This window comes from Tenrec ecaudatus, chromosome X (assembly GCF_050624435.1).
Source record: "Tenrec ecaudatus isolate mTenEca1 chromosome X, mTenEca1.hap1, whole genome shotgun sequence".
NCBI lineage: Eukaryota > Metazoa > Chordata > Mammalia > Afrosoricida > Tenrecidae > Tenrec > Tenrec ecaudatus.
The window spans coordinates 78,392,202-78,414,561 of record NC_134548.1 but is presented as its reverse complement, the minus strand read 5'-3'; the positions used below and the strand labels follow the sequence as shown (position 1 = coordinate 78,414,561).

The window sequence follows — 22,360 nt, the reverse complement described above, 5'->3', positions numbered from 1 at the left end:
TGACATCCACTGTAGTGGAAAGAACAAGGACTCTGTAGTCAAGAGATAAGGATGTAAGTTATCTGCAGCAGTACAATGAAGGCGCTTCGGGTAAATCTTTTCCTTTCCTAGAGCCTTAGGTTCTCCATCTGTGAAATGAGGAGTTTGGCCTCAATGATCCCACTGTTTCTTTCCAAGACTGAGGTTCCATAAAGAGGGCTGATGTAACTCCAACAATCAGGAAATATATTTAGCTTGATTGCAAACTTTGCTTTTACCTAATTATTCTATTGGTGGGGCAGACACAGAAAATGGTGCCTATTATAGGCTGTCCTGTGTCCTAGCATTTTCAAGTTGTGATTTCAAGTTATAGGATGTTCTGTGGGTAGAATAACTTCAGCTTCAAGAATGTGAACCTCTTGTGTTTGCAAATACGAGTTTGGGAGAATTGCAGCCAGAACTCGTTCAGTCACAGAGAATAATGGTTGCAGTATAAACAGAGAATGTCCACTTCTGAAAATGTTAGAAGGTATTTGGCAAAAAGCTCCTGACATGATCCAATACTGGAATTAGTCCTCTATGCATCTCAGTAACCAGATTTAGGCAACTGTGCTTCTCAAACTTGCATACTTACCACAACTTGGACCTAGAGAGGAGCATGCACTAACTCACCACTGAACCAAGAGGATGACTTTTAGAGTATTGGCTTCCTTCTCCAGATTACTTTAACAGGACACTCCATGATGCCAAGTCTCAAAGATTTAGTACTATAGTGTTGGATGAAAGAATATGTATATTCCTTTCACAGCTAAATTTTATGAAAGGACCATTTTTCTAACCTTTTAGCTAGCCCAAATTGCTGGAGAGAAAACACACACACACACACACACACACACACACACACACACACCACGCACGTGCACAAAAGTGGAGCTTCCAGACTAAGAACAGACAATGAAGAAGGACGCAGCTTCCCACTTCAGAGAAAGGAGTCGCCGAAAGCTTCTGCACAGCTTCAAAACATTGTCAAATAGTAAATGCCTAATGAGTGGAAGCAGGAGATGTTCAGAGACAGTGCCAGAGGATGGGCCCCTTGGGTTAGAACACTCAGAATGTCACTGAGGGGGTGCTGATCTCGTGGAGTCAAACATGATGGTGTGAGTCAGGTAAAGCCTATGGGAATAGAGTCTTTGGGATCTTCATTTACTTGTGGGGCAGGACTGAAAGTAAGGAAAACCAGCTACAAAAATTGGCTAATGATCAGAATTTGAATTGTGAAGCACAAATCTAGGAAAATTGGAAATCGTCAAAAGTGAAATAGAATGCATAAACATCGGCATCCTAGGCATTAGTGAGCTGAATAGACTGGGTATTGGCCAGTTTGAATCAGAAAATCATACTCTTTACTATGCTGGGAATAATGCAATCAAGAAGAATGGCATGGCATTCATGATCAAAAGGACGTTACAAAATCCATCATGAAGTACAATGCTGTCTATGGTAGGATTATATCTATGTGTGTTCAAGGAAATCCAATCAATACAACCATTATACAAATTTATGCACCAATGTAAAAAAAGAAAGGGAAAAAAAAGAAAAAAAAAGATTGGGTAGGGCAAAGAATGTACAGATGTGCTTTATACAATTGATGTATGTATATGTATGGATTGTGATGAGAGTTGTATGAGCCCCTAATAAATTTTTAAAAAAAATTTATGCACCAATCACAAAAGATAGTGATGAAGAAATTGAGGAATTCTACCAATATCTTTAGTTGGAAATTGATCAAACATGCAATCAGGAAGCATTGGTAATTACTGGCGATTTGAATGTTAAAGTTGGAAACAAAGGGGACTTGGTGATAGAAATGAAGCTGGATATTGCATGATAGAGTTTTGAAAACCAATGACTTGTTCACAGCAAATACCTTTTTTAAACAACACGGAAGTTGATTATGCACACTAACTACATTTGTGGGAAGAGAGGCTGCAGAAACAAAAGAACAGCAGCTAAAACCAGGCCATGGGCTGACTGTAGAGCAGAACATCAGTCGCTCATATGTAATTTCAAGATAAAATTGAAGAAAATTGAAACAAATCCACAAGAGTCAAACTGACGTGTACTGTGGAATCTCAAATCTTCATAGTATCCTAGTGTTCAGAGAAGGACTGGGCTAAATTTGATGCCAGTCTCTTTGGCATTGTCGGGGTTTCATAATATACTCAATAAAGCTCCAGAAACATTTTTTTATTAAATACTTTTGTCAAGCATATTTGTACATATGTTGCCATCATCATTTTCAAAGCATTTTCTTTCTACTTGAGCCCTTTTTGTCAGCTCCTCATTTTGCCCCCTCCCCCACCGTCCCTCCTTCATGAACCCTTGATAAATTATAATTTATCATTTTCATATCTTCAGTTGTTCATCCCCCTGAGAGGGGGTTATATATTGACCCTTGTGATCGGTTCCCTCTTTCTCCCTCCATCTTCCCCTTCCCCTCCTGGTATCTCTGTTCTCATTATTGGTCTCCAGTGGTTTATCTGCCCTGGATTCCTGTATTGTGGGTTCTTATCTATAGCAGTGTATATGTTCTGGTCTAATCTGATTTGTAAGGTAAAATTGAGGTCATGATAGTGGGTGGGGGAGGAAGCATTAAAGAACTAGAGGAAAGTTGTATGTTTCATCGGTGCTATACTGGCTTGTCTCTTCCTTGTGACCTTTCTGTAAACGGATGTCAAAATGTCTACAGATTGGCTTTGGCTCTTCACTCTGCACTACTACCCTCTGGCTCCATTCATGTTGGTATGATTTTGTTCTGGGTCTTAGATGCCTGATACTTGATCCCATCGACACCTCATGATCATGTGGGTTTGTTGCTTCTCAGCTAGATGGCTGCTTGTTTATCTCCAAGCCTTTAAGACCCCAGATGCTATGTCTTTTGATAGCTGAGCACCATCAGCTTTCTTCACCATATTCGCTTATGCACCCATTTTGTCTTCAGCGATCGGGTCGGGAAAGTGAGCATCACAGACTGCTAAATTATTAGAACAAAGTGTTCTTGCATTGAGGGAGTACTTGCAATGAGGCCCAGTGTCCATTTGCTATCTTAATACTTAACATATAAATATAAGTACAACGACTTATTTGCCTATTGTTATATATAAATATGTTTACATATGCACATACCTGTATTTAGATCTCTATAAATGTCCTTTGGCTCCTAGTTCTTTTTTCTATTTCCTTTTACTTTCCTGTTATCCCACTATCATGTTTGGCCTTCATTTGGGTTTCAGTAATTCCTCGTTGTTACATTGCCCTTGATTAAACCTCACTAGATAGCCTACACCCTTCCCTCCATCGATTTTAATTCACTTGTTGTTCCCTTGTCCCTGGGTTGGTTGACCGTCCTTCCTTTCTCTCACCTCCTCTTTTCCCATGTCCCCCTGAAACCATCGGTCCCATTTTTTTATCCTCCAAATTGTTTACCCACCTATCTTATCTAGATAGACATGCAGAGACATTAAAAAGCACAAAAACAAGGCAAAGTCAAACAAAACAACAAAGGAAGACAAAACCAACAAAAACAAAGAAACAAAAACAAAACCAAAGGAAACAATGACAAAAAAGGAAAATCCTATGAATAGTTCCAGGTCTGTTTGTTGACCTTTAGGAGTGTTTTCCAGCCGAGTCTGATGGGGTGCCACACACTGTCCCCAAAGCCTATTTTTGGTATTCCTCAGGGTCTTCATTGTTCTGCTCCCCCTGCTGCTCTGTTGCATGCCCTTAGTGTTTCCCCCAGTGTGATGGGGTCAGATCAGGCACAATTCCCACACTGTGTCTCCAGGGTTAATGAGATCATTTCAATTAAAGCATTTTAGTGAAAAAATATTAGTTTCACTTTATCTTCCTCTCCGCTTAGAACCCTGAAGCTAATAGGTATTAAAATGGTTTCATAATTGGTTCATCATAATAAGTGTTGGCAGTTTGAACTCATTACCTGCTCTTCAGGAGAAAGATGTGAAAGTCTGCTTCTGTAAAGACTTACAGGGTTGAACCTATACACTGCTACAGATAAGAACCCACAATACAGGAATCCAGGACAGATAAACCACTCGAGACCAATAATGAGACCAGAGATACCAGGAGGGGAAGGGGAAGATGGGGGAGAAAGAGGGAATCGATCACAATTATACTCTATACAGGGACCAATTATACTCTATCCTGTAGGGTCATTATGAGTTGGAATCAATGCAATAGCAATGAGCTTTCTCTCTCTATTAAACTTTTTATTGTAGGTTAGACTGAGTGAAAGTTTACAGAGCAAGTAGGTTTTCCATTCAACCATACCTGCATATTTTGTCTCATGTTGTTGATTGCAAACCCTATTAAAGTAACAAGACTTATTTTAATTCCTCCCTGTGTTGTATATTTACATTCTTCCTTCTTTCCTAATCTTTCCTACTTTCTAAATTTTTACTTGTGCACATGCTGCCCTTCTGATCACATATGGTTGATTATTCTATGAAGTGCATACTTCCCTAGTGTTATAACTTTCCTTACAGACCTGTCTATTGTTTGACTGAACATTGAGCCATGTTATTGAATTCATTTGCAGACCTGAAAAATAATTAAGAGTTATCGTCTTGAGCGTGCCATCATTCTCTATCTAACCAGTAAGCTTGTTCTTTGCGATCCTTGTGAGTTTTGTTCCACAATGTTCTCCCATTCTATCCAGGTCCTTTGAATGAGATCCATTTCAGAGCAGTTGATAATGATAGCTGACTACCATTTACTTCTGGTGTTCTCAAGGTCATGGAGAATGATGTTCACATGGTGCATTGGACTAGTTGTCCTAGGTGTCTTTGGTTTTCCTTGCTCTTTTTCCCTCCAGATAGGGAGAGATGAAAGTTTATACCTTACATGGCTATTTGTGACCTGTTAAAACCAAAGTTGCTACTTACCAAAGTAGAATGTGAAACCCTTTCCGGAATATGTTATGCAAATTGACATTGGTGTTCTCCAAGACTATGTTACTGAATCTTCAGGCCGGTTGACTCAATTTTCCAAGATGTTTGGTTATGTCCAAGAAGTAGTGGGGCAGTGAACAAGAGGAAGACTCTCAACAAGATGGATTAACACAGTGGCTGTAACAATGGGCTCAAACATAAGAACAATTGTGAGGATGGCACAGGACCAGGCAGTGCTTTGGTCTGTTGTACATCAGGTCACTATGAGTTGGAACTGACTTGATGGCACCTACCAACAAGAAGACATTTTCATAACTTTGGTACATGCTCCACTGCTCATGAATATAGTTGTAGTAAAGGCAAATACATATGTGGAAAAATATACTCTGTCAAAACTATATATATCTGTAGGGTATACTCCCAGTCTCCCTCTCATAACTGCATCTACCATCCATGCATGTACTTGTATATCACCATGATTGCAGGGTTGTATACATAAGAGTATTTAGTTCTTTGCCTTAAACTTTTGCACTTCTCCCAGTGTATTCCTCTGCATCCATCCTATTTTATTGACCTCTCTTTATTGTATATTGCCTTTCCTCTCACCCAAGTTAATATGTTAGTCATTTCCCCTGCTTTCCCCTCCCAACCCTTGTAATGATCAAAGACTGTTTTTTTAGTGTGAAAACTTTTTCTTGACTTTTGAAAATAGTGCTCTCATACAACATTTATCCTTTGGTGATTGACTACTTTCACTCAGCATAATGTCCTCCAGGTTCCATGTTGTGAGGTGTATTTCACAGATTTATTATTAGTCTTTTTTCCATTTAAGTGCCTTTGATATGAGATGTTTCACATTTTCATCATTACTCTTTAGCATTGTATAGTGTTCCATCATGTCTATATGCAAAAATTCATTTATCCATTCTTCCATGGGTAGACATTTATGTTGTTTACATCTTCTGGCTATTATGTCATGAACATGGGTATGCTTGTCTGCTCATGCTTTGTTTCTTATTTTTTAAACCAAAGCTTTGAGACATTTTATTATAAAAAGTCAGACTCATATAAACTAATAGGTACTTCAAAATTCATCATACATTTACTTCATTTTTTAGCTTGGCCTTCTAGAAAATCTTTAGCTTCGTTGATTTTGGCTGCTATGTACGGAGATCCTCCCTTATCTGGGTGATTTAAGAGCATAATTCGTCGATGAGCATCTCTTATTTTTCCTTTAATGGCAGTAGGACTTACACCCAGAATTAATGCTGCCTCCCATTTCGTCATTTTGGGTTCAAATCCACCTCGACAATAGCCACCGCGGAAGGCAGATTTTGGTAGACTTTGAAAAACTTGTTTTACTTGAGGCTCCACATGCTTCATGACTTGCAAAACATAACGGCCTGCAAATCCTGCAGCAGCTATGGTCAGTCCAACTGCCACCACAGTGCTGGCCATGGCTCCGCGTCGGCTGCGCTGCCCCCGCTGGGCGCGCGGCTCATCTGCTTCTTATTTCTTTAGGGTATCTACTGGGTAAAAGGATTTCTGGGTCAAACGGCATTACGATTCCTAGTTTAAGGAAACACCATACTCATACTGCATTCCATAGTGCTTGCACAGTTTTCCATGTAGAGCAGTGCAAGAGGGTTCCAATCTCACCACACCTTCTCCAGCACTTGTTATTTTCAGTTTTTTAAAAAAAATTTGCTATCCATGCCAGTGTGAGGTGGTATCTCATTTTTGTTTTGATTTGCATCTATCCAATGGGTAGTGATTCATAAGTCTGTTGGCTCCTTGGACATCTTTGATGAACTGTTTATGTCCTCTGCCAATTTTTAAACAGGATTATTCATCTGTTTTGTTGAAGTGTCATTGCTTTCTATAGATGTTAGAATAATCCCTCATCCCATATATGATTTCCAACATTTCCCCCTTTTTACTCATTTTTCTCTTTTTACATATTTGATGAAGTCTTTTAAGATGTCTGAGTCATCTATTTTGAGGTCTGCTGTGTGTGTTTTTCATTATGTTTGATGATGTGCTTATGCTATATAGTAAGGCCCTTACATTTGTTTCTGTTTTTTAATTGATGACCTTTATAATTCTAGGGTTTACATTTAAGTCTTTAATCTATATTTAGTTCATTTTTGTATATGGAGTGAAGTATGGGTCCTGTTTTATTCATCTGCAAAGGAAAATCCAATTTTGCCAGCACCATTCGTTGAAGAGAGTCTCTCTTCTTTAATATATTTTGGCCCTTTTTCAAAGATCAGTTGTCTGTAGGTAGATGGATTTATTTTTGAGTTCTCTATTTCGTTCCAATACCGGTACCAGACTATTTTGACCTACCATGGCAATATAGTAGGTTTTGAGGTTCAGAAATGAGAGGGTCATCTACTTTGTTCTTAAATTTTTATTTTGGACTATGCTGGACTTCTTTCTTTCTATGTAAAGCTCGCGATTAGCTTTTCCATCTCTTTAAAGAATAATGCTGAGATCTGGATCAGAATTGCATTATATTTACAGATTGCTTTGGGTAGTATCGACATTTTTTATATTAAGTCCTCCTATCCATGTACATGGAACAATCTTCCATATGTAGGTCTCTTTTGGTTTCTTGTAGTGTTGTGTAGTTTTCTTTGAACAAGTCTTTTGTTTCTCTGGTTGAATTTGTTCCTAAATATTTCATCTTTTGTTTGGACATTTTAAATGATATTATTTTCTTTTTCTTTTTACATTATTATTTTCTTTTTACATCTCCATTAGTTTACAGGAATCTGGTTGATTTTTGTATGTTAATCTATTACCCTGCCATGTTGTCAATTATTTCCAACAATTTTCTTGTTGTTTTGGATTTTTCCATATACAGAATAATATTACTTGCAAACAGAGAGTTTTAATTCTTCTTTGTGAAGTTAGATGCCTTTGCTTTGTTGTTATCTAAAATCTCTTGCTAATTTCCAGCACAAGCATGAATAAAAGTGGCACAATAAGACATCTTTGTCTGATTTCTGTTTACAAAGGGAATGCTTTCATTTTCTCCCTATCAAGTGAGATACTCACCATTAGTTTTGTGTATATGGCCACTATTATGCTGAGAATTTCCCTCCTATTCTTATTTTGTTGGGTGTTTTTATCAGGAATGGATGATGGATTTTGTCAAATGCCTTCTCTATATCAATTGATATGGTCATGTAGTTCTTTCCCTTTGTTTTATTTATGGTGGATTATATTGATTATTTTCTAATGTTGAGCCATCCTTGCATACTTAGTATGAATCACACTTGAATATGATATATTTGTAATATTTTGCTGCATTTTATTGGGTAGGATTTTTTTTGAATTTTTTGCATCTGTTTGTAAGGGATTAGTCTGTCCTTTTCTCTTCTGGTAATGTCTTTGTATGGTTTTGGAATCAGGTTATACCCACTTCATAAAATAATTTCAGGTGTTACAGTCCTTTTCTGTATTCTGGAATAATTTGAGAAGAATTGGCATTAACTCTTCTCTGGATGCTTGGGAGACTTCCCCTGTGAAGAGATCTGGTCCTGTAATTTTTTTGTTGCTGTTGGAAGTTTTTAAAAATCATCGTATCTATTTTGTCTTCTGCTATGGGTCTGTTGAGGTTTCCTACACCAGTTTGTGTTAATTTAGGAAGTTAAAAATTTTAGGAACTTGCTCATTTCTTTGAGTTTTTAAAATTTATTTGAGGACAGTCTTTCATAATATTGTGAAATATTATGTCTTTTAAAATTTCAGTTGGTTCTATTGCGATGTCACTTCTTTTGTTTCTTATTTGTGATGTTTCTGACTTCTTTTTCATTTATTAGTTTTGTTAATCCTTTCAAAGAACTACTTTCTTGTCTTCTTGGCTTTTTCGTCTTGTTTTTATATTTTCTGATTCATTCATTTCTGCTCTAGTCTTTATTATTTCTGGTGGCTGTCCTTGTTCAAATTGCTAAAGATGCTGGGTTAAGGCACTGATTTTGGTTCTTTATTCTTTTTTGGTGTGGGTTTACTGCTATAAATTGCCCTCTCAGTAGTAACTGTGCTGTGTCCCAAATATTTTGGCCTGTTGTGTTTTCATTCTTGTTTGTTTTAAGGAATTATTAAATTTTGTTCCTATTTCCTCAATTATCCAATAGCTTTTAAGCAGAGTGTTACTCAATATCTATGTGCTTAATCTCTTCCTTTGCTCTTTCTCTTGTTAATTTATGATTTTACAATGTTATGATTTGAGAAAATGATTTGTAATAGCTTTAAGTTTTTATTTATTAGGGCGTACTCTGTATCCTAAAATCTGGCCTATTCTGGAGAATATTCCATGTACACTGTGTTGTTGTGTGGTAGAGTGTTCTGTATTTGTCTAAGAGGTAAGTTTGATTTATTGTGTGTGTTGTTTTATTCTTCTGTGTCTTCACTGAGTTTCTTTCCAGTTGTTCTGTCCTTCCTGGACAGTGGTGTATTGAAGTCTCTTATTATATTATTGTAGTACTGTCTATTTCTCTTTAACTCTATAAGAGTTTAATTAATGCCTTTTGTGGGTCCTTCATTAGGGGCATAGATTTTTATCATGATTATGTCTTCTTATTCAATTGTCCCTTTAATCATTATATATTGCCCTCCTTTATCTTTCATGATAGACTTTTACCTTGATGTCTATTTTATTAGAGATTAATATTGTACCTACTGCTTTTTATTATTGCCATAAACTTGATATATTTTCTTCCATCTTTTGAGATGTTAATTTTTATATAAATATTAGAGGTTAGTTCTTTGATATGTTGTTACCATTTTTCTTTCTCCAGTTTGAATATTCTCTTGTTATTCTTTTGGTTCAATATTTTTATGTAGATAAGTCTAACTTTTTAGGAGGTCCCAGGAATGTATGTCTTCTGACAGTTGTATATTTTAATTTATGTTTTATGCCATATATTAGAGCTTTAAGTTTGTATTTATTTTTCTTTGATGATCGGTATAGTTTCAGATTTTACATTTAAGACTTGGGCTATCTTGAGTTCATTTTTGTGTATGGTATATGAGATATTCTGCAAATTGATATCCAGTTTTTCTAGCACCATTTAAAAAGGGGCTATCTTTTCTCCATTTAGTGACGTTCTGCCTTTTTTAAAACATAAGTTGTGCAGGGACACCATATGGCCTTGTGCTGATGGTCTCCTACATCTAGATGATTTGTCTTTATTTCATTTTTTGTCCTGGATAAAACTTAATAAATGAGTCTCTATAAATTATACTTGAATTTGATGTCTCTTTCCCCTCATAGAACCATATGGCATAGTCTGGCTTGGCTTCAAAGCCATATTTCTTGGCAGAATCTCCACAGGTGTTGAGGATTGATGCCAGAGAATGTATACTTCCCCCGCCCCCACACCACCACCACATTTTCATGGACCTTGGTGGAACCTGCGAAGTAAGTGTTCTTGGATTTATGAACCTGTGTTTTGGGCCTTTCCGTGGATTAATTTAGCTTTATTACGTCTTTTGTGTGTTTTCTTGTCTGTGGACTTTGAAGCTTGTTCATTTCTGTTTGTCCTATTTGCAAACACTTTTGAGTGTTCTCTTACAGTTTGGTCTGGTTTTGCAGTTTTCCAGGTTTTTTTTTTACATAGGTTGTAGTGACCCGGAGAAAATCTGGAAAATAAGGCTCTGTTTCTGTGTTCAATGGGGGTGGTTATAATTTCAAGGAGCCCTGGGACATTCTATTTGTGTGAGTGTTGAAAATGCAGATGGGTGAGGGCTGAAAATGCATAGTTTCGTTGTTGTTTCTTCTCTCTGATTTTGTGTGTCTATTTGGAATGGAAACACCAGATCATCCAAGAAATGACAAGATACAACAGGCAGCAGGTCCTAACCTGTTATAAAACATGTGTTGTTGACAAATGCAATGGGAAGATCCTTAAAGATTAGGCTAAACCTCTACTCATGCTGTTGATAGTGGCATGTGAGTGCAAAAAAATCTTAGAAAATCAGTGACCACATTTGAAGGAAATTTTCAATAATTTTAAGATATTTTAGCCCAATAGAAGCAGCTTAAAATAATATAGCTACATGTGCAGAGTGGAGACCCAAAGCCCATTTGTTGGCCACTGGAGATCCCCTTTCAGAGGGGTCTAGGGGAGGAGATGAGCCAGTCAAGTTGTGATGTAGCACCAATGAAAAATACAACTTTCCTCTATTCCTAAATGTCCCCCCTCCACTATCATGATCCGAATTCTACCTTGCAAGTCTGGCTAGACCAGAGGATGTACACTGGTACAGATAGGAACTGGAAACACAGGGAATCCAGGGTGAATGGTACCTTCAGGGCCAGCGGTGTGAGTGGCGCTACTGGGAGGGTAGAGGGAGAGTGGGTTGGAAAGAGGGAACCGATTACAAGGATCTACATGTGATCTCCTCCCTGGGGGACGGACAAGAGAAAAGTGGGTGAAGGGAGACGTCGGACAGGGCAAGATATGACAAAATAATAATTTATAAATTATCAAGGGTTCATGAGGGAGGGGTAGTGGGGAGGGAGGGGAAAAATGAGGACCTGATGCCAAGGGCTTAAGTGGAGAATAAATGTTTTGAGAATGATGAGGACAATGAATGTACAGATGTGCTTTACACAATTGATGCATGTATGGATTGTGATAAGAGTTGTATGAGCCCCTAATAAAACGATTAAAAATGAAAAAAAATGTAGCTACTTTTGTATGTATGTTTTACTTTGTTTCATGCTGAGCTGTTTCATGGATGCTATGCTGTTGCCAACTGTTGTAACATAAAATTTATATCATAAGGATGAACACAGTGATCTTAGAAGCCTGTCAGCTTACTTTTGAGACTCTGTGTGTATGTGATCTTTGCACACAATGGCATACATTTTGATGAAATCTATTATGAAGGTAGGTTAAATTTCATTTTGAGAACTTTTCTTTTAATGTGGAAAATATTTGGTGTAGGTTTTATTTTACCCCCTCCATTAATAACTACTTTTGTGAATCTTAATTAGGCCATCCATTAAAAAGTGAACTATAGAAAAATGATTTATTTTTGATTGGTATAACAAGACTGTTTTCAAAAGCAAAAACATTTATGAAAATACAATTTTTGCATCAGGATGGTATTATCAATTTGTTACTACATTTTTCAAGGATTTTATAACACATGCATGCTTATAAATTAAATTGTTTTCATATTGTGAAAGATTAATCAAATTCATTTTAACAGAGTTTTGTGTGTATGACAACATTGGAATATAAACTCTTTATAAGTAACTTGAGTTAGATACTACAGAATGTGTTTCATTTTGGAAGTGATAGAGATTTTAAAGATAAAATTAATTTGCTCAGAAACCTAGGACAAGCCTTGAGCCTGATATTCAACCCGCCCCCGCGCCAGTCCTGTTAAAGAAAACAACTTGCCTGAAATTTAGTCGCTCATACTTTTTCAATCACCTTGGCCAGTTTCAACATATTCAAATGATTAGTTCTAGTCTTTAATTGGAAGCCAAAGCTAAGGCAGGGCCTTAGACTCTATTTCAGCTGCTCCTAGGAAACCCCCACTTTCCCCTTTACATTCTCAGAAACCCTGGAAAACAGTTCTATGTCATCCAAGGTTGCTATAGGTCAGGATCAACTCAGTGGTAGTAGGATTTTAATTGTAGACATTTTCAAGGAATCTTGAAACACTAATTTTAGATTTAGGGAAATAGGTTAAAACATTTAAAGTCTTAAAATAACTAAACTTTATTTTAGCAGCAGTCATGTCTTGTGGCATATAGATAATTTTAAGATCTTTGGGTAATTTACTGGTATTGAATTTGGTTCACACACGTTTGTTATAATTTGAAGTTCAGATACCTTTGTGTGTTTTTTAAGAGAAAAGGTATTTCTTCAAATCTGCTAAATAGTGTGTTCACTTTTTTCCATTTAAAAATTATTATGAGAAATATGCAAGAGGAGCAATGTTTAGAGGATTCATTAAAAATGAATTTATTTTACACTTGACCTTAGCCAAAAGGCCGAGAAGCGATAAAAATGAATTTATTTTATATAGTTGAAGTTTTACCAATTTGCCTAAAGTTTTATTTGAGTTTTGGTGGCATGCTTTAATGTTAAATAACATAAAACAAAGAATTGTGTTTCTTGCCTTTGAAGTAAGAAGATTCCCTTTGATTACTATTTGAAGACAATTAATTATTTGGTCAATCTAATTTCCAGGACATGGGTTGGGGTGGATGGGGTTTACCAAAGAACATATTTTTTGCCTTTGCTGTTAACAGTTTTGTTGGCATATAATTCAAGTGCTATACAATTCAGTGGTTTAAGTTCATTAAAAAGAGTTGATCTATTATCACTACAATCAATTTTAGAATACTTTCTTCATTCTTGTACCATTATCAGCTCCCCATTACTTCCCAACATCACCTGTTATGACATTAAGGAATTATTAATCTAGTTAGTGTCTCTATGGATGACCTATCCTGGATTTCATGTAAAGAAAAGCAGATCAACCCTCCTATAAACAACCGCAAAATAAAATATAGATAAATCTCCATCCAAAAGAAAACAGGAGATAACAGAAACTAGAATGAAAAATGTCCCTAAAGTGAATCAGACATATATAAAATATAGATATATGAATGGATTTGAGGCTCACACTTAATTTTACCCCCAATCTGAGAAGAATTGGGTTTTTTACATGTCCCTGCTTGATGCTTGCCCTCATCGCGAGATCATTGAAGATATGAATGTTAAGCAAAGTGTGAAGAAACTTGATGGTGCCTAGCTATTTGAGTAGTGTCTAGGGTCTTAAGGATTGTCTTTGAACAAACAACCATCACAGTGAGGCATCAAATGGTGCCACACAGAAAAACACACCAGCCTATGTGATCCAAGGATTGTGGATGATAAAATCCAAACCTAATGGAGGGAATGGTATCAGGGCTTAAATTGTAAACACCTGATTATCAGAAGGCTATGGATGACGGCGGAAGCCTAAAATCCACTTGCAGGCTCCACACATAGATTAAGTCTCCAGTGAATCACCTTTGACCACAGACCAGGGATATCAATAGCTTTGCTATCAAGCAAAGTGAATTGACATTTCGTTTTTCCCCCCCTGTATTTTGTTTTCTGTGTTTTTCTGTATAAGAAACCCAGGATGGATAGAGCTATAAAGACAGAGTCTGTACTGATGGTTTCTTGGGAAGTATCATGGGGAAGGGTGGAGGGAAGTGGAGAACTAATGACAATGAGTACAAGAAAAAGTAAATGTTCTGACATTGATTGTGGATATGATTGTACAACTGTTGTTAATATGATCGAACTATTCAATTATATGACATGTAAAATATATGCCAATAAAATGATTTAATAAAAAATGACTCAAAAGGGAAAGCAAATGACAACATGTTAAATTTTAACCTAACTATAACTGCAGTAATCCACTTTCCAATGTTCTCTGATGGCTACTCAAATTCCTAGTCAGTGGCCTTAGAGAATTCAATGGAGGTTTAATTCATGTGGGGGCTCCTCAAGTGGATTTTGGACTTTTAGGTCATCCTTAACCAAACCAAAGCCACTGCCTTCGAGTGGTGACTCATAGAGACCCCTTGTGTGTTTCCCAGACTGTAACTGTTTACTTGAGTAGAAAGCCCAGTGTTTCTCTCGTGGACTATTGGTAGTTTTAAACTGCAGACTGTGTGAATCGCCATCCAACACGTAACCACTACACCACCAGGCCTCCTTAGCCTTCTGCAAACAGAAAATCCTGATGCTTAAATGTTTTGTCTCAGTAGATTCTTATAAATTACTGATAATTCAAAACTGTGCAAAGTCACAAAAATATTTTTACATAATAGGCTATTGTTTTAGTTATTTAAAAATTTGATTTGTTTATTATTCAAAAAAGCTACTTTTATGTTTATTTAGCTTTCTGACTCTGTGCTTGTGCCTTCAACATTTTCACAATGATTTTCAGCTCCTCAGTCAGGAAAAGCTGCTTGATCCTGCCTTGGACACATTTAGCGCACATGGAACTACCAGAGGCCCTGCTGACATGTTTTTGTTTTGGACAACCCCACGAGAACTTTAGGTCTCACAGCAAGGACCCCTTGAAGTAGGCTTGAGCACATGGAACATGCAGATTCTGGTGCTTTATTGATCTTCTTTGTAGAAAGGTAAACAATTCTATTACCAGGGGTTCAGGACAGTCTACTTTTGTTAGAAGCTGTATTGTAGGACAGCCTATGCTGGTAGCGTCCCCAGAAGAGAGTTTTAGTTATTTTAATTGCTACCTTAGTCAAAACTTTGTTTCTTTTGAATCTAGCTGCCTATCTATAGGCTTAATTCAGATGCTCAGCAGCTTGATGGTTAATCATTATATCTGAAGCTTTTAAAAATATGATGAATCATTTTCAGATACTTTTGTCTAACATTTCTTCAGACTGTAAATTATTTGGCTCTGCATTGGTTCCTAATTGCCATCAATGCAGAGCCAAATAATCTAATTGCCATCAAGTCTTTCACTTAAAAATATTATTATAAGGTAACCACAGTCATATTAAGAAGTTTATTATATACAGATAAGCTTTTCTTTTGGGGAAATGCTAAAATGCCCGAGCAAAATTTTCTAATGCAATGATGGATTATATTGGACTTATGAAAATAACTGATATTTTGAGTTTGAAGCCCACCAGATTAAATCAAGAGTTACAGACATCTGGAAGGTGACAGGGTTCACAAATTACAACTGATCCAAATCATAAGTATGGAAAGTTAGCCACTGAATAGTCTAAAATGTTGCCGTGGGTTTTTATAGGGGAATATTGTTGAAATTTTAAGAGTCTATTTTCTGGACATAAAAAAACCACTTAAATCCATTTTTATAAATTCTCTAACACTTGGATTTAAATATTATGACTCTGATTAAAGGGGTTTGTTAGTAAATCTAACAAGAATATATAAACCATAAGTGGAAAAGTGAATAAATCTGTGATTTACAAATGAAATGGCAGTAAGGTTTTCTGCTAAGCCTTCAAAGAGACATTTGTTTTAGACATGGTTCTCTATAGAAACAAAACCAGTACACTTATGATTATATCTATATCCATCTATATATAGATATATTAGATGTTATATTCATTCATGCTATCTATATTAGATACAGATAGCATGAATGAATATAACATCTAATTAGTCCACACCGAAGTACAGAGGGTTCTGTTCAACTCACTTCCATGGAACAGTTAATATACTGGAAGTCCTTGAACTCAGGAGGGCTGCTGGGTCCAAGGTCAAGGAAGCAGACACTTGAGCCTTCCCTAGGACAATGTAGGCAGTCCAGCCACAGACAGCAAACAGCAAGGTGGGGTCACCAATAGTCAGCAAGACGACAGGATCCAACAGCACCAAGCTCAAGTGCTAAGTGCACCATGGCTAAGCAGGTCTAGAAGGAACCTCAATCTCTAGTGCCACGTTCCACAGGTTGGCTGTCCCACAGTTAGTGTAGATCACAAGTTGAGGCAGAGAACTAACTAAGGCAGCCGATCACCAGAGAACAAGAGGGAGAGAGAGGTGGGGTTGCAGAGCCATTTATCTCTTTGCCCTCCAATTAAACTGTGACCTGATTAACCCCACATGTTCCCATTGGCCAGGTTGGCACAAGCCTACCTATAACAACAGTTTTTTGTCTTAATAGATTGATATTTCAGTGTCTGTTTTCATATCCAACACCAGGTTTTACAAAATAAATCTGCTACTGGTGCAGCTTAGGTATAGACAAATACCTCATGATAATTTTTATTCTTGAAACAGAACTTCAGGTCTTGTGGGATATTTCAGACAACTGCCCATTATTGTTTTTAATATTTCTGTTCTACCTCTAACTTCCATGAAAGTTGGGTAACCCATGCAAACCATTGCCCCTAGATGTCACTTTTGAAATTAGAATCTTAAAAACAAACAGAAACTGGTACCTAAAAACCATTCTGAATTAAACAGTAGTCAAGAGAAATGAGTGAGACTGTTTTGCTCTGAACATTATGTTCTTTTGACAAATTCTGTCTGTTTAGAGAAACAGGATAAAAAAATCAGACTAGACATTTGGGTTTAGGGCAGGTCAGTAATCATTTTATTTGCTCTATAAGCCCATGTTATGATATGCTTGTCTAATGGTTGTGACCAAACTGTCATTCCCTTATTACACAAATTAAAGCTAGTTCTTCAGAGGAGACTTTGCCTCAGCTTGAGTCAGCTCTTTTGGAAGGAGAAGGGTGAGGGGACTACTATATGGTATTTTGATTATTGTTTTGCTGGGAAGTTACCCTAATTTGGTAAGATACTCCTACATTGGTAAACAAAGAATTTCCATGGAAATTCATGATGAGAGAGGGGAACATATGTGAAAGAATCCCTTGTTTTGTCTGTCTCCGAAAAAGTGACATCACAACTTTAACATTTAACCTATTTTACATATAGACTCTCAATGGGAGAGTTTGTCCTGTGTTATCTTGCAAATAATGTACTTTTAAACAAGTTTCCTTTTCTTCTGCCTTTGGTGATCTAGGCCTCATGACTTAGGATACTTGGACTTCACATTTGTTTTTGCAAAATGTATGTGTATATATGTATGTATATATATACATATATGTAACTTTATTGGGGGCTCTTACAGCTCTTATAACATCCCATACATCAATTGTATCAAGCCTATTTGTACATATATTGCCATCATCAAAATATTTTTCTTAAGTTAAAGAGGCCTGGTTGTCAGGGTTGCTTGATTTCACCCCATAATACTATATATTAGAGGAGACACTAAAAGGACTCGATGGAACCACCGCAAGAGTAAATTGTACTTTGCTGTGCTTAACTTTAAACACACTTATCATAGATTAAAGGTGCTGAAACACAACTTTGGATCTGAAGTTGAACTGTTTCACTGGGCAGAAGCAGAGGACAGCTACCATAAGGTCGTGGGTTTTGAGATTAGTGGACTTTGTTCAATTCTTTATTGTTTTTCATGTTGCCTGACACTGGCAATTTTAGTTTTTTATACATGTGCTATCTATTTTCATATTCTTTGCTTTTGTATTACATGCCTTAGGTACTGAAAGACTAATAGTTTTACCTTAGTAAATAAGTGTTGTTGAAATTATTGCTTTGTGCCCAACCCTCATTCCTTTTTTAGTAGTTTTGTTCTATTAGTTTGCATAAGTAAACTTTCCCACATATTTTAGCCCTAAAGCTTTGTTTTATATATACATTCTTTTTCCCACTAGTATTTTTAATCTATATTGTTGACTAGATTAATGATGCTGTTTATCAGAATTATCATATGTTGAATGGAGGTTTACGGATATTATGATTTCTCAGGAAGTTAATATCCTGCCTGTAAAGTAGACCATAGAAATACAAATAAGGCAAATTATATAAGCACATTTTGAGTTCTCACCTTAAGGAGTAAGCCCTAGTCTAAGAATAATTAGTTCTTTCAAGATGGCTTTAAGGTTATCACTGATGATATGGGTGCTATAGCAAAGCTCAGGGAAGGAATCAATTAGTGCCCAGCTATCAGAAAGAATAGCTTCATGGTTTCATAAACAGAAAACAGAAAAGCATGTAGCACAGCTTTAAAAGGGTGGCCCCCAATGACAAAACACCTCTGAGATACGCTCTAATATGAGCAAGCAAAGATCAAACAAAACCATATAAACCAAAAATACAGAACATTTTGGGAACCAAATCAGCATAGGGGGAAACCCTGGTTTGATGAACCTCCTGGGACAGGAAGTAGAAAAACATGTTTGGGGGAAGGGGAGTACAGTGGTGGGTGTGGGGTGAAAGGGAGACGGTGTCAAGGAGTCTATGTAGAAAAAATGTTTGGAAACTGTGCTAGCAGTTGTACAAGTCTACTTGATATGACTGAAATATGGAATGATATGATATGCGTATTAAATCCTAATATATATGGCATATATATGGCATATATACATATATATGGCATCTGGGGTCTTGTCCTAACACAATGGACATCTGGAAAATCTATCAACTAGTCCATACAGAAGCAAGAACAACTAAATTTGATCAAAGGATTTAAATAAAATTCATGATCAGAGAAAAGGGTTATTCGAGTTTAAATTTTGACCACTTGTCTGTCAGTTTGTCATAGTTTATAGTGTAATTCTGGAAGATAAATCACTGGTATTCCGATATCAGCAGGGTTAACCAAAGTGAACAGGTTTCAGTTGAGCTTCCATTTCAAGAACAGATTCTAAAGCAGCAATAGGAGGAATTAGCCACTGGAGACCTTATGAATAGCAGCAGAACCTTGTCGAATACAGAAAACCGCAGGAAGAGCAGCAAACATAGCAACAATTGTGAAGTGGCACAGGGCCAGGCAGTGTTTCATTCTGCTGTACTTAGGGTAGCTATGAGTCAGAACCTATTCCACAGTACCCAACAATAACAGGTTTGTGGAAGGTTATGGTCTACAGTGGGAGATCCAAATCCATTTTTGTTTTGTTTCTATATAGATTCAGCCTCCATTGAGTTCTTTCTGACCTTTGACCAGCAATGTGAAAAGGCAGAGTGTGTTTGAAAGTTGACTATTACCATTCCCCCTAGCCAGCCCTAGAAGGCCAGCCTCACTCTCAGGGACTTGTATGCACGTGCCTTTGATAGAAATTGGGGTACTAGAGTCACATGGTCATGAGTCATACCTTAGCTGCTGTAGTTGAAGGCCCTGAACCAACCATATAAGCATTTCCAGTCTATCATAGTGTATGTAGCTCAATCATGATCCCTTTCCTGCTTCTGTAGTCTCACCTACACCTGTGATAAAATGACAAGTCACCTGTCATGATTTTCTGAAAGTTTCTTTTGTTTTCCATGTCCTACTTAAGCAACGATATGACTGAGAATCCTTGGACACCATTATGTGCTCCTATGGATAGTCTCTTTCATCTGGATGATTTGTCTGGGTCTTTTTCCTGCTTAAGACTTAATAAATGAATTTGTCTATAAATTATATTTGAATTTAAGATCTCTTTCCCCCCTAAAACACGTCTTGAAAATAAAAACTTCTTCTTAAAAACCACGCAAACAAATAAGCAAACAGATAAGCTGTGCATAAGGGGATGGATTTACTTCTGGATTCTCAATTCTGTTTCCTTGAGCCATGTGTCTGTTGTTATACCAGTACCAAGCTGTTTTGACAACCTCTGCTGTGTAGTAGATTTTGAGATCAGAAACTGTGAGGCCTGCTACTTGGTTCTTATCGTATCTGGTTTATCTTTCCTTTCCATAGAAAGTTGGAGATGTGTTTTTTCATCTCTTAATAGAATGATGTTAGAACCCAGATTATATTTGGAGACATAGCTGAAGAACTTTTGGCTTTTGGCTATTGACATTTTCACAATGTTAAGTCTTATTATTCATGGATTTCTTTTGGTTACTTGAAGTACTTTTTAATAGTTTCTTTTATAACATTTTTTGTTTCTCTAGTTAGATTTTTTCCCAAATATTTCATCTATGGGTTACTATTATAAATGGTATTGTTTTCCTAATTTACTTGTCAAAGTTCTCTGTGTTAGTGTAAGGAAAACCTACTGGGTTTTATATGTTAATCTTGTACCCTGCCATTTGGTTTAATCTTTCAATTAATTTCCATAATTTTCTTTCTTAGTCTTTAGGATTTTCAATGTATAGTCTCCTGTCATCTGCAAATAGAATTTTAGTTCTTTACCAATTTGGATGACCTAAATTTAGCTTTCTTGCACTATAACTCTGGCTAAGACTTCCACCACAATATTAAATAGGAGTGGTGATAAAGTACATCCTCACCTGGTTCTTGTTTACAAAGGGCTTTTTTTTTCTTTCAGTTTCTCTCTATTGATATGAATGTTGGCCTTTGGTTTTGTCCTTAATAATGTTGAGGAACTTTCCTTTTATTCCTATTTGGTTGAGTTTTTTTAAAAATCAGGAATGAAAGTAAGATTTTGTCAAATGTCTTTTCTGCATCAATTGATATGATTGAGTTCTTTTTCTTTGTTGTATTGATGTGATTGTTTTTGAATGTTGAACCATCCTTGCACACCTCATAAACACTACTTGATTAAAATATTTTTGTTTTTGTGTTTTTTTAATATTGTTGCATTCTGAAGGCTAACCTTTGGTTGAGAATTTTGAATCTATGTTTATGCTATATATCATTGTATAATTTTTTAGCAGCGCATTTGACTTATTTTGGTATCAGATTTATCCTTGCTTCATAAAATGACCCTGGGAGGTTTCCATTCATTTGTAGAATATGCTCTGGAATAGTTTGCGTAGAGCTGGTGTCAGCTTTTTATACCTGACTGTTTGGTAGAATTTATCAGTAATGCTATCTGGCTCTGTTTTTTGTTGTTGCTGTTGTTTTTGTTGTTGGGAGTTTCATAACGATTTTGTTATATGTCTGTTCAAATGTTCTACTCCAGTTCATGCTTTAATTTGGGTCGGTAGTATGTTTTTACGAATTTCTCCTAAATTTTTGAATTTGTTACTGTATAGATGTATATTATTCTTTTTATTTCAGTCGGCTCTGTTGTAACATCACCTATTTAATTTCTTATTATTTCTATCTAATTTTGCTTTGCTAGATTTACCAGTAGTTTTTAGATTATACTAGTCATTTCAAACAAATAACTTCTAGTCTTAATTATTCCTATTTGTTTTCCATTTCATTTCTTTATGCTGTAATTTGCATCTTTTCTTCTCATCTTTTGATTTTAGGTTTATTTTGCTGCTCATTTATTAATTGTTGGAAGTGTTGGGCTAAGGTGTTGACTTGGGTTTTTCTTTTTTGATGTGTGTGTTTATTGCTACAATTGCCCCCTGAGCCCTATTTTTGCTATGTCTTAAAGGGCTTAGTAAATTATGTTTTTATTATTTGATTTAAGATTATATATGTTTTCTACTTATGACTAGTTTGTAGGCCAGGCATGGGTTTTCTTTCCTAAGAAGTGGGGTATATTATGTAGTCCGAACCATGGAGCTTGTTCTTCCTTTGGATCCCTTTTTTCAAGTAAGCAAACACTTATATAATCACTTGTGTTAGTCCCATTGTAAGAACAATGGGGATTTAATTACCAAACAACAGACAATGGAATTGCCTAGCTAAAACTCCTTTGAAGACTAAAAGAATAGGATGATACTTCAGCTGAGCATTGTGTTCTCTTTTAAATTACAGAGAAAATAATATTGAAACTCTAAAGCAAGAAATATATTTCCTGACAATTTGGGAAATAGTGTAAGAAGAGTTTGTTAGGCCAAGAAATGGGGTACTGTCATTTCTTAGTAGTATACATAGTTTCTACCAGCTATCTGATGATTACATTTTTACCTAATTTGATAAAGTTGGAAGGAAAG

At 36.3% G+C, this 22,360-nt stretch overlaps 1 protein-coding gene and 1 pseudogene across 4 annotated transcripts in view; both read right to left on the bottom strand.

Moving 5' to 3' along the window:
- EDA (ectodysplasin A) overlaps positions 1-22,360 on the bottom strand; it is a 511,214-nt gene that overhangs the window by 16,691 nt on the left and 472,163 nt on the right. The gene's annotated exons all lie outside the window — the stretch shown is intronic.
- On the bottom strand, positions 6,014-6,405 carry LOC142434425 (mitochondrial import inner membrane translocase subunit TIM14 pseudogene; annotated as a pseudogene).